The 13,065-nt window shown below is 42.8% G+C and overlaps 1 protein-coding gene and 1 pseudogene across 3 annotated transcripts in view; one reads left to right on the top strand and one right to left on the bottom strand.

Moving 5' to 3' along the window:
- The window catches only part of NDEL1 (nudE neurodevelopment protein 1 like 1), a 47,628-nt gene extending 41,356 nt beyond the window's left edge, over window positions 1-6,272 (bottom strand). For 2 of the 3 annotated variants that reach the window (XM_069603525.1, XM_069603519.1), the window contains exon 1: window positions 6,054-6,272. The gene's annotated coding sequence lies outside the window, so the exon portion shown is untranslated. The remainder of the gene's footprint in view (window positions 1-6,053) is intronic. The other variant, XM_069603516.1, reaches the window with a different exon arrangement.
- A 1,337-nt stretch (window positions 6,273-7,609) lies between these two features.
- Window positions 7,610-8,243, top strand: LOC138447506 (ubiquitin-conjugating enzyme E2 B pseudogene; annotated as a pseudogene).
- Window positions 8,244-13,065: the final 4,822 nt, after the last annotated feature.

The following is a 13,065-nucleotide window of genomic DNA, read 5'->3' as shown; positions in this document are numbered from 1 at the left end:
ATGACTCTGCATTTTTATAAGTATATATCTATAGGGGGGAAAAGAGACTGGAAAGGTGTATTTAGTAGCTCTCTCTGTGTGTGCGTGCATGCACGTGTGCTGAGTCACTTCAGTCATGTCCAGCTCTTTGTGACCTTGTGAACTGTAGCCCACCAGGCTCCTCTGTCCATGGGATGCTCCAGGCAAGAATACTGGAGTGGGTTGCCATGCTCTCCTTCGGTGGATCTTCCTGACCCAGAGATCAAACCTGTTTCTCTTACATCTCCTGCATTGGCAGGCGGGCTGTTTACCACTGGCGCCACCTGGGAAGCCCCAGTAGCTATCTCTAGGTGATTTATATTTTCTTTTTGTGTTTATCTGTATCTTCCAAATTTTCTACAGTGAACATTTTCATAATCCAAAGGAGAAAAGAGTTCAAATTGCTAACATTGTCATTAAGAACTGTTGTTTTTTCTGAGACTGCACATACAGAAAAGTAAGGAATCAACCACAAACCTCTTTCCTGAGCTGGCCATATGCTAGCAATTTAACAATTATCCTACTCTAGTAGAAAGATGAGCAATGAACACAGGTAGTTCACTGAAGAAATACAAATGGTCAATAAACATGTGAGAAGACTCTCAATCGTTTCATTAATAACTTTTAAAATGTAAATTAAAATGACAAAGGAGATACTGTTTATTTGCTTAGCAGATTCAGTTCAGTCACTCAGTCGTGTCTGACTCTTTGCGACCCCATGAATCGCAGCACTCCAGGCCTCCCTGTACATCACAGTCTCCCAGAGTTCACTCAAACTCATGTCCATCGAGTGGGTGATGCCATCCAGCCATCTCATCCTCTGTCATCCCCTTCTCCTACTGCCCTTAATCCCTCCCAGCGTCAGAGTCTTTTCCAATGAGTCAACTCTTCAAATGAGGTGGCCAAAGTGCTGGAGTTTCGGCTTTAGCATCATTCCTTCCAAAGAACACCCAGGGCTGATCTTTAGAATGGACTGGTTGGATCTCTTTGCAGTCCAAGGGACTGTCAAGAGTCTTCTCCAACATCACAGTTCAAAAGCATCAATTCTTTGGCACTCAGCCTTCTTCACAGTCCAACTCTCACATCCATACATGACCACTGGAAAAACCATAGCCTTGACTAGATGGACCTTTGTTGGCAAAGTAATGTCTCTGCTTTTCAATATGCTATCTAGGTTGGTCATAACTTTTCTTCCAAGGAGTAAGCATCTTTTAATTTCATGGCTGCAGTCACCATCTGCAGTGATTTTGGAGCCCCAGAAAATAAAGTCTGACACTGTTTCCACTGTTTCCCCATCTGTTTCCCATGAAGTGATGGGACCAGCTGCCATGATCTTTGTTTTCTGAATGTTGAGCTTTAAGCCAACTTTTTCACTCTCCTCTTTCACTTTCTTCAAGAGGCTTTTTAGTTCCTCTTCACTTTCTGCCATAAGGGTGGTGTCATATGCATATCTGAGGTTATTGATATTTCTCCCAGTAATCTTGATTCCAGCTTGTGCTTCTTCCATCCCAGCGTTTCTCATGATGTACTCTGCATTGAAGTTAAATAAGCAGGGTGACAATATACAGCCTTGACGTACTCCTTTTCCTATTTGGAACCAGTCTGTTGTTCTATGTCCAGTTCTAACTGTTGCTTCATGACCTGCATATAGGTTTCTGAAGAGGCAGGTCAGGTGGTCTGGTATGCCCATCTCTTTCAGAATTTTCCACAGTTTATTGTGATCCACACAGTCAAAGGGTTTGATAAAGCCTTTTCTGCCTTTGATAAAGCAGAAATATATGTTTTTCTGGAACACTCTTGCTTTTTCGATGATCCAGTGGATGTTGGCAATTTGATCTCTGGTTCCTCTGCCTTTTCTAGCAGAGCTTAAAACAAATGATAGGGGAATTCCCTGGTGGTCCAGTGGTTAGGACTGCATGCTTCCACTGCAGGAGGCATGGGTTCAGTCCCTGATTGGGGAACTAAGATTCTGAAGTCATGAGGTGCAGCCAAGTAAACAAATAAATGATAATATCCAGTGCTGATACAGTGTGAGGAAGCCAACACTCTCAGACAACGCTGGTCCGAGTGAAAAATGCTATAAACCATAGCAGTTACCATGATGGATTGAATCTAAATATCTCCTCTTCCTCTTGAAATGCCACAAAAAAAGGCAGGACGGAAATTTTAAAAGGCAGAAACCCACCAAGACGGAGTACAGGAAAGGAGACCACAGAGGGCAAGATGTCAACAGTATCTTGAAAGAGGGAGAGCAGACTGGTGAGTGGCAGCTGACAGACTGTATCAGAGAAGGCTGGAAACTGAATGCCAGCTGGAAGCGAGCGGGGTCTGCCTGTGACCTGCAGAGAGGCCCAGGAACTGGAGGTACCAGCCACGTCAGAAGACAGAGTGGGGTAAGACCGAAAACAGGAAGGGCTGTTGAAAGCACCAGTGTGTTTACAAAAGCACTCGGACTGCACAGCCCAGGTAGCTGACCAGCTAAAGCACCGGCCCAGCAGGAGGAGCCTTCTCTGGCGAAATTAAACCAGAGAAGCTCCAGACCTGGGAGCCTGGGCATAGCAGAGGGCAAGGTTGTCACTACACTACAAAAGGAAGTGGATAGAGGGAGGGGGGATTCTTCAAAGGCTGTGTATCAAATGATGAGAAGGCAGCTTCCTTCCCCTACTGACCCTCCAAGAATGCGGCAGCCTGCCCTCCAGGCACGAGATCAAAGAATTTTCCTCAACAGAACCACATGACCTGGCCTGTCCACTTGATCACTCAGAGAGGTCCAACAGTCAACAAGCTCCCAACTCCCCCCATACACACACACACACACACACACACACACACACACACACAGAGGTCGAACAGTCAACAAGCTCCCAACTCCTGCCATACACATACATACACAGCCTCCAATCAGCTTTGAGTTCCCTGATCATAAAAATAAACATTCAACTAGGAACCACCAAACACTCTCCAATGTGAAATAGCAAAATAACACAAAAGAAATTTAGGAGTAATGAATATAATACTGGGAGCAGAAGTAAGCTGGAAAGAGAAAGAACTTTAATAAATATCTTTAGAGAAATAAGGATATTATATGAATGTTAATTTCACCAAATATGTGATTAACCATATCAGGAAGATGGGGGAGCAATAATGTATTACGTAAGAGTGCTGTGTCCTTACTTTTCATAATACAAAGTCAATAGATGATAACTAAAACAGAAAAAACTAGTCATAAAGGCACTTTATTTAGAAATAGAAACAACTAAAATAGTTGGAAATGTTGTGTGTGGTAGGGAGAACTGGGAAGAGGGGAGATGAGGCAAGGAATTGCTATTCTTCAATGTAATCTTTGTAGTTGCCTTAATAAAAGTGGATATGAAATTTAAAACAAATGGTATGACATTTATTAGAGGAATCTGGACAAATGAATTAAAACTGTGAATACATGTATAACCTTTTACCCAGCACTCAACTTGTTAAGGATTTATCCTAAGGAAATTATAGAAGTAATATGCAAAGACGTATGTTCAGTGATGTTTACTGCAGCATTGTTTTATCATTATGCCAAAAACTGGAAACAACCTAAACACCCAGGAGACTCATTTAATAAATCATAGTATAATCCAAGCACTGGAATACTACACAGCTGTTAGGAAGGACAAGGAAGATTTTATAAATTAACATGAGATGATACTCAAGTGATACTAAGTGAAAAAAAGAGGGCTTCCCTGGTGGCTCAGTGGTAAAGAATCTGCCTGCCAGTGTAGGAGACGCAGGTTGAATCCCTGATCCGGAAAGATCTCACATGCTGCAGAGCAACTAAGTCTGCCCGCAACAAATATTGAGCCTAAGCTCTAGAGCCGGGTAACCACTAACTATTGAACCCGCGCACCACAACTGCTGAAGCCCATATGCCCTACAGCCCGTGCTCTGCAACAAGAGAAGCCACTGCAATGAGAATCCCAAGCACCACAAAGAAGAGTAGCCCCCACTTCCCGAAACTAAAGAAAAGCCCACAGGCAGCAAAGACCCAGCACAGCCAATAAATAAACAAGTTTAAAAATGGTTAGAGAACAGTAAATACAGTTTGACACAAGAAATATTGTTTTAGAAGTCTAGTTAATTTCCAAAATATATAAAGAACTACTACAACTACCACTACTACAACTCAATAACAAAAATACCAAACAACTCGATTTAAAAATGGGCCAAGAACTTGAACAGGTATTTCTCCAGAGAAGTATACAGATGGCTAACAAGTACATGAAAAGGAGCTCTACATCACTAATCATCAGGGAAACACAAATCAAAACTACAACGAGATACCACACCCCCTGGGAGGAAGAAAAAAACCACCACCAGAAAATAAGTGTTGGTAAGGATGTAGAGAGATTGGAACCCTTGTACATTGCTGGTAGGAATCCAAAATGGTACAGCCACTATGGAAAACATTCTGAAAGTTCCTCAAAAAAGTAAACACAGAATTACCATATGATTCAGCAAATCCATTTGTGAGTACGAAAAAGAATTAAAAGCAAGGACTCAAGTAGCCATCTGTACACTCGTATTCACAGCAGCATTATTTACAATAACCAAAAGGTGGAAGCAATCCTTTCCATCAGCAGATGATATAAACAAAATGTGGTATCTATAGACAATGCAATATTTTTCAGCTCAGAGGGTAAAGTGTCTGCTTGCAGTGTGGGAGACCCGGGTTCAATCCCTGCGTCAGGAAGATGCCCTGGAGAAGGAAATGGCAACCCACTCCAGTACTCTTGCCTGGAAAATTCCATGGACAGAGGAGCCTGATAGGATATAGTAGGATATAGTCCATGGGGTCGCAAAGAGTCAGACACGACTGAGCGACTTCACTTTCACTTTAAAAAAGGAAGGCAATTTTGACACCTGCTACAACATGCATGAACCTTGAAGACATTACACTATGTGAAATAAGCCAGCCATCAGAGGACAAATACTGTATGGTTCCATTCAAGAGAGAGTAGAGTGGTAGTTGCCAGAGACGGGTAGGGAAGACTAGGGAGATACTGTTTAATGGGTACACAGTTTCACTTGGAGAAGAAAAAAAATCTGGAGATGGATCTTGGTGATGGGTGCATGTCAATGGGAATGTACTTAATGCCACTAAGCTGTATGCTTAAAAACTAATTTTTATTTCATGTATATTTTGTTGTTCTTGTTCAGTCACTCAGTTGTGTCCAACTCTTTGTGACCCCATGGACTGCAGCACACCAGACTTCCTGTCCCTTACCATCTCCCAGAGTTTGCCCATGTTCGTATCCATTGAATCAGTATATTTTATCAAATTTTTTAAAAATTCAATTTTTTAAGTAGAACTTTATATACCAGTGTCACTAATAATCTCTGGGGCTGGAATTATGTAAAAATTTTCCCTTTCTCTTTGTTTATATTTTCACCAGTTACCACAATCAGGCAAAAAAGGTATCTAGTTCCATTTAGAAAATGAAAGTAACCTCACACCCTGAGAATGCCGTCTTACAGTTTACAAAACACTTTCACAATCATCATCCTGCTTAAGCATCACCAACATCCCAAAAAACAGAGACATTTTTGAACTGTGTAGACCAGAAAGGTTCAGAAGACAGTGAATTGCCCGTCAGTAAGACAAGGAGCCAGGACTTAATCACAAGCCCCAACTCGGTCAGCTCAGCAAACTTTCAAGCATCACACCAGCTGTGTCGAAGTCAATCCCAGAGAAGCCATCTCCCAGAGATGAAGCTCGCTCTACAGCCTAGAAAAATGTTACCTGGGCAGCTCACGTAACACACAACCAAATCAAGGTGATGAGATTTTAGGGGGGTAGAGGTCAAATGATGTGGTTTCAGGAAGCCACCCCTGGTACCATCCCTCACAGGGACATAACCAACTTCACAAACTGACCCCAGCCTCTGACAGTCCCCCACAATGGACAGAAAGGGTCTACCAGGAGCCCCCCACTCTGGCCCTGATCTGGCCCAGACCTTATCCAAGCTGACCCCCCAGTCCCCACCATCCCAACATACCTGGTCCTGTGTCCCAGGCCTTGCAGATCAGATCAACAGCAGCACAAAGTGGCTGGAGCTGAAGCAGCTGAAACAAAGTGGAAATCAACAGGAAGTGTGAGAATCACCTTGTGACAAAAGAGGCACGAAGACCGGAAGTGGGTTTGGGCCAGGAAGGCTGCGGCCGGCCTTCTAGAAGTGAAGCAACCTTGCAGCCCCACTGCTCAGCTGCTATTGAGCAAGACTTCAGGGTTGAGGAAGGAGAAAAAGAAACTCAAGCCCTAACTCTTTAGCCAGAACTTCAAGCTTCCCCTTTGTCTGTCTCCAGCCCTGTATTAGAGGGGAAAAGCAAGGAGGAGAGCTTTCCCACATTAAGGGTAGGAGATGCAGGATCCCTGTTGATTCAGTGGTAAGAATCCACCTGCCAACCTAGGTTCGATCCCTGGTCTGCAAACCAAGATCCCACATGCCCCAGAGCAACTAAGCCCATGCTCCACAACTACTGAGCTGAAGCACTAGCGCCCTAGAGCCCTTGCTCCATAACAAGAGAAGCCACTGCAAAGAGAAGCGCATGGACCACAAGAGAGTAGCCCCCTGCTCACAGCTAGAGAAAGCCCATGTGCCACAACAAAGACCTAGTGTAGCCAAAAATAATAAATAAAAGGTAGGGCTTCCCCAGTGGCTCACTCGGTAAAGAATCCACCTGCAGTGCAGAAGACACAGGAGACTCAGGTTCAATCCCTGAGTTGGGACGATCCCTTGGAGGAGGGTATGGCAACCCATATATTCTTGCCTGGAAAATTCCATGAACAGAGGAGCGTGGTGGGGTACAGTCCATGGGATCGCAAAAGAGTCAGACACGTCTGTGAAACTGAGCACACAGGAGATGCCCAGAACCTGGCAAAGCACACCTGTGGCTTCAGAGAAAAAATGGGAAGTCAGAGGGAAGTAGCCTCCGCCTACCACTTTTGGTGGCAAGACCTTGAATGAGTTGCTGTGTGTCTCTGTGTCTCATCTTTGCAAAATGAAATGGAGGTGACACCAGTACTGACCTCATGGCATTGTTTGGGCTTAAATGAGATAATGTGTGTAATTGGCTTCACATACATCCCATTATTCCCTTCAGTGGTTGGTGGCATCCCCCCTCCTTTCTGCCTCTCCAAATCTGACCCACTCCTTAAGTCTTTGGCAGGTCATGCCACCCTGGTCTGGAGTCACTTCTCACCTCCACAGTGGCTGCAGGTCAAATGTGTCACTAGGTCCCACCATGTCGGAGAAGCACCACGGTTAAGAACTACGACTGAGGCCCTTCACCAATAATTCCTTCCCATGGAGCTGTCTATCTCCCCAAGGTCACCCAGGGAGGGTAAGGGCTGCATGGATTTGTCTCTGTTTTCCCAGGAGCATCTACCAGAGCACTGGAAGTTAGTCCATAAATGTTCATGGACTTTTAAGATGCTATGAAGGTTTCAGACTGACCTCAGGGCAGCTCAGGATCATGTTGTCTCCAGCCTGGGGCTGCTGCTGCTGCTGCTAAGTCACTTCAGTCGTGTCCGACTCTGTGCAACCCCGTAGACGGCAGCCCACCAGGCTCCCCCGTCCCTGGGATTCTCCAAGCAAGAACAACTGGAGTGGGTTGCCATTTCCTTCTCCAATGCATGAAAGTGAAAAGTGAAAGTGAAGTCGCTCAGTGGTGTCCAACTCTTCGCAACCCCATGGACTGCAGCCTACCATGCTCCTCCGCCCATGGGATTTTCCAGGCAAGAGTACTGGAGTGGGGTGCCATCGCCTTCTCCGTGTCTCCAGCCTACAGGAGGCTTATGCAGGATTTCAGCTGATGGTAAAAGGACTCACCTGTGGGTGTCAGTAGCGCACCATCTGAAAACATCTTGCAGTGCAATGCAATTATATTTGGACCAGGAGGGACACTCTTTGAAGATGATACTTTTAAACTAGTAATAGAATTTTCTGAAGAATATCCAAATAAAATGGCAACTGTTAGGTGTTTAGGTATCCTTCAGAATCGGTGGAGTCCGATCTTCTATCTTAACACCAATTTAGTCTCTGCTGGATGAACTGAATCCAAATAGTCCAGTCAATAATCAGGCAGCACAGCTTTATCAGGAAAACAAATGAGAATATGAGAAAGGAGTTTTGGCCATTGTTGAATAAGGCTGGAATGATTCATAATACACAAATGATCTGTTAATCTTTTTCATCATTGTTGTAATTTACCTCTCAGTAGAAAGGCTAACATATTTCAAGTGTCACCAGTTTTAAGGATTCTGCAGGGGGAAAAAAAAGTCCTTCAATTTAGAACATAACAAAAGCTTGTGTATCTTGATGAATGTACTTTTTGTTGCATGGTATGAACTAAGTTATTGCTTACATAAATTTGTAATATATTCTATTTGTATTTTCTTCCCAAGTGTATAATGTTGGCGTGGAGCTTTCATGACAGAATAACACTTTGTACATCTGTACTTTTTTCAAATATTGAATGCCCTATTTTGGAATTTTTAGATTTTTTTAAATTGAAAGCACTTGAAGTTTTTTTATATATGAATATTACATGTAAAGCTGTTAAAATATGTATCTTCAGTGCACAAAAAAAAGATGCTATGGTAACACCATCCTATTTAAAGCATTCTGGTAAACTCCTGCACCTGGGCTGAGGTCGCCATAGCAACAGTTGTGCAGGCTGTGGCAAAGCCTTGCAGGAAGGCAGGACCTGGGTGATCCTTGGCTCCTCTTAGTTCCTCTCAAATCCCTAAAAGCACTAAAGATGTGAAGTGGGGGAAGATGCTGAATGCTGTAGCTTGAGCTGCCTGGAAATCCTGCTTCCTGCTCTCATCTCTAGAAGAAAGCTTGGGTAGCTTGCAAAATACTTAAATCTCCCTCAAAAGCAGCCTAAGGTTTGCCACCTGATTGGGAGACCAGCCCTCCAACTGGCTTTCTGTCCTCAGCTCCCTGGTCCCCTTTTTTTCAGATGACAGATATCTTGATAGCTGAGATGACATCTTCTTAAGGATCGCCCCTCACCTTTTTCTTAATAACTTTTTTTTTTTTTTTGGTTGAATCGGGTCTTAGTTGCAGCACATGGGATCTTTCATTATGGTGCAAGGATTCTCAGCTGTGGCTCACAGGCTTAGTTGCTCCATGGCATGTGGGATCTTAGTTCCTCCATGGCATGTGGGATCTTAGTTCCCTGTTGTTGTTCAGTCACTTAGTCATGTCCAACTCTTTGCGACCTCAAGAACTGCAGCATACCAGGCTTCCTTGTCCTTCACCATCTCCCGGAGCTTGCTCAAACTCATGTCCATTGAGTCAGTGATCCCATCCAGCCATCTTGTCCTCTGTCATCCCCTTCTCCTCCTGCCTTCAATCTTTCCCAGCATCTGGGTCTTTTCCAGTGAGTCAGCTCTTCACATCAGGTGGCCAAACTATTGAAGCTTCAGCTTCAGCATCAGTCCTTCCAATGAATATTCAGGATTGCTTTCCTTTAGGATGGATTGGTTGGATCTCTTTGCAGTCCAAGGAACTCTCAAGAGTCTTCTCCAACACCACAGTTCAAAAGTATCATTTCTTCAGCGTTCAGCATTCTTTATGTTCCAACTCTCACATCCATACATGACTACTGGAAAAACCATAGCATTGACTAGACGGACCTTTGTTGGCAAAGTAATGTCTGCTTTTTAATATGCTGTCTAGATTTGTCATAGCTTTTCTTCCAAGGAGCAAGCGTCTTTTAATTTAGTAGCTGCAGTCACCATCTGCAGTGATTTTGGAGCCCAAGAAAAAGGAAGTTTGTCACTGTTTCCACTGTTTCCCCATCTATTTGCCATGAAGTGACAGATCAAGCCCTGTTCCCTAGCATTGCAAGAATTCTTAACCACTGGACTAGCAGGGAAGTCCTTGCCCCTCACCTCTTGTTCCCTCCAACTTACCACCCCACCAAGTCTGCCCACCTCCACATTTCTCTTAGTATACCCCAGGCCTTGTTGAAGCTTACTGGGTGCCAGGCTCTGTGCTCAGTATGTTTTGTTTTGGCCGCAATGCACAGTTCATGGACTCTTACTTCCCCCAACAGGGATTGCACCCACACCCTCTGCAGTGGAATCGGTGCATCCTAACCACTGACCAGAGAATTCCTGTGTGCTAAGTGATTTACATATAATATCCTGCTTTAACCCTCAAATAACTCTCCAAGTAAAGGCTGTTGCTATTCCCATTTTACAGATGAGGAAACTGAGCCCCAAAGAGGTCACACAACTGGCCCAACTTTAACTTGCAGGCATTTCAGTGGGATTTTATTCCAGGAAGCTATACACTCTCCCACCTCCATGTCTCACAGAGAAGGGAGTTTTGTAGTTAGCCTGTTCAAAGTTTTGGAACTACTGAGCCTGAGTCATCACCAGAGGGCTGATTAGAAATGCAGAGCCTCAGGCCCCACCCCAGTCCCACTAAATTAGAATTTGCATTTTCACAAGAGAACCAGGTGATTGGTTTGCTCATCAAGATTTGAGCCTTGGTCTAAATTGAATTGAATGGGTAGCACAAGACACGGACCCACAAGCAAAGTAAGCATAGACAAAGAACCCCGCAGGGCTCTAGATCTTGGGGGTTTTGCCTCTAGAGAAAGAACAGAGACAAAAATTTAGGGCTCTGGGGCTCCTCTCGCCTCAGTTTCCGCTTTCTAAGTCCTCACGCAAAATCTCAACTTTGGAAGTTCAGAGAGCAATAGGATGGCTTTAGAGCGCCACCTTCTGGTCATGCTAAGCTATGCAGCACACGTTTCTGCTCCGGGCATCCTGTCCCAGAGAGGCAGCTACTTGTCTGCAGGGGCTAAACCTTCTCTTGGGGACTTCTGTAGTTTTTCCCAGCAGTTTATTTCTCTTCCTTCTTTACCCTTCAACACTCACCATTCGTTATTCTTATCACTGATTCAGATAACTCCTTGCTGGCTAAATGACAGCAGTACCGCACTTCATGTTTGCTTACTCCCTGACCTCAATACAGTTCAGCTCATCAGGGGTGCAAAGCCTAAGACGTGACCATTTCTGTTTTCAGTAACATCAAAGCAAGTGGAGGAACCAAGACCTTAGAGTTACAAACAAGGCATAAAGATTTTAAACTGATCTGTATAAGAAAGAATTCACATGGACATATTCACGTGGACATTCACATGGACATATTTCTATTTACCTCTGTTTATATCTATCTAAAATCAATCACAGAAGGAAAATATCTAAATAGAGTATTATGCAAAAGATATAGGTAAGCTCATAATGGAAGAAATGCCATTAGTCAAAGACATTTTTAAAAAGTGTCCCTATTTTAAACCTTTCTTCTTTTGAATTAGATTTTTAAAATTATTGCTTTTTCCATTATCCTAATTATACTTTTATTATTTTTAGTGCTTCATTATCATTTTAATGGTTATCAAGCAATCCCACTCCCAGAATAATGCAAGATTACAATTTAACTCCATTTATCCTCCTCCTGCTTTCTATTTTCATCAAGTATTTTAATTTTTATGAATTTTTAAACTCTAAAGATATTATTTTTATTTTATGCAATCAATACTCATGTATTTTCCCCACTCATTTACCTCCCGTCATTCATTCATTCCTGTATGATTTTGCTTCCACGGGTATCATTTTCATTCTGCCTAAAGAACGTCCTCTACCCCCAATAAAAATTAAAAATAAAAAAAGAACATTATTTAGTAGTTTCATTTGTTTATTTCGGGACTTTTAGTGAAGCTCTTTCAGCAGTGAATTCTATTTTCATCTGTAAACTTCATTCCACCTTCTTTTTTTTTTTTTTGGCCAAGCCACCCTGCATGTGGGATCTTAGTTCCCTTGAACAGGGATCAAACCCCGCCCCCTGCATTGGAAGTGCACAGTCTTAACCACTGGACCACCAAGGAAGTCCCTCCACCTATATTTTTTAAGAATACTTTTCTCTGAATAAAATTCTAGGTTGGCAGCTATTTTCTTTCAGTCCTTAAAAGGTTCTAGCATGTAGTCTTGGCATGCACCCTCTCTTGGATTGCACCATTTATCTTGGAAATCAGATGTACTATTTTGCTTCTCTGAAGGTGATGTGTCTTTTCTTCTCAGACAATTTTTCAAAATTATCTTTGACTTTGGTTTTCAGAAGTTTTACTACAGTGCGGTCAGGTAGCGATTTTTTTGGGGGGGGAGTGGTATGTATTTTGCTGGAGATTTGTAGAGTTTCTTGAATTTGTGGTTGAATGTTTTTTACTAATATTGTAAAATTTGTGATCCATAACTCTTCATCTATTGCTTCTGAACAAGTCACTCTTTTAAATGTATTTAGACCTTTACATCACATTCCATATTCTCTTATGCTCTTTTCTGTATTTTCCATCTTCCCCCCAACCCCAGTCCCATCCTTCAGCCTGAGTATTTTCTGCCCACTTAGCTTTCAGTTTACTAATCCTGTCTTCTGTTATATCTAACCTGGGAATTCCCTGGCAGTCCAGTGGTTGGGATTCAGCGCTTTCACTGCTGTGACACAGATTCAATCCCTGGTTGGGGAACTAAGATCTCACAAGACACACAATGTGGCCAAAAAATAATCAACACAACAATAATAATAGTAACCTGTTGTTAAACCCATCTATAGAGTTGTGGTTTTTTTAAGGAATTGTATTTTTTGATTCTAGAATTTCCACTTAGTTCTTTAAAAAAAATTGTTTCTAGTTCTCCATCTACTTTCTTGAACGTACTGGGGAGAGTGGGGTAAACACCAATTTATAATAATACCCAAGCAAGGTGGGTGAGACAAGGCAATTTCATATGCTACTGGAGGAAGTTTAAATTGGCACAGTTTATGAAAGGGAATTTGACAATTTTTACCATGTCTTTAAAATTATATTATACTTTGACTCCTCCATTCCATTTCTAATAATTATTTAAAGTGTGAAACAGAAGAAAGGAAACCTCTTTTTTTTTTTTTGGCTGGCCTGCAAGGCCTCAGCAGTAAAAACTCGGGTCCTAACCTT

The sequence above is a fragment of the Ovis canadensis genome, chromosome 11 (assembly GCF_042477335.2).
Source record: "Ovis canadensis isolate MfBH-ARS-UI-01 breed Bighorn chromosome 11, ARS-UI_OviCan_v2, whole genome shotgun sequence".
NCBI lineage: Eukaryota > Metazoa > Chordata > Mammalia > Artiodactyla > Bovidae > Ovis > Ovis canadensis.
Note: the sequence above shows the minus strand (reverse complement) of the source record. Positions and strands in the feature narration are given on the sequence as shown.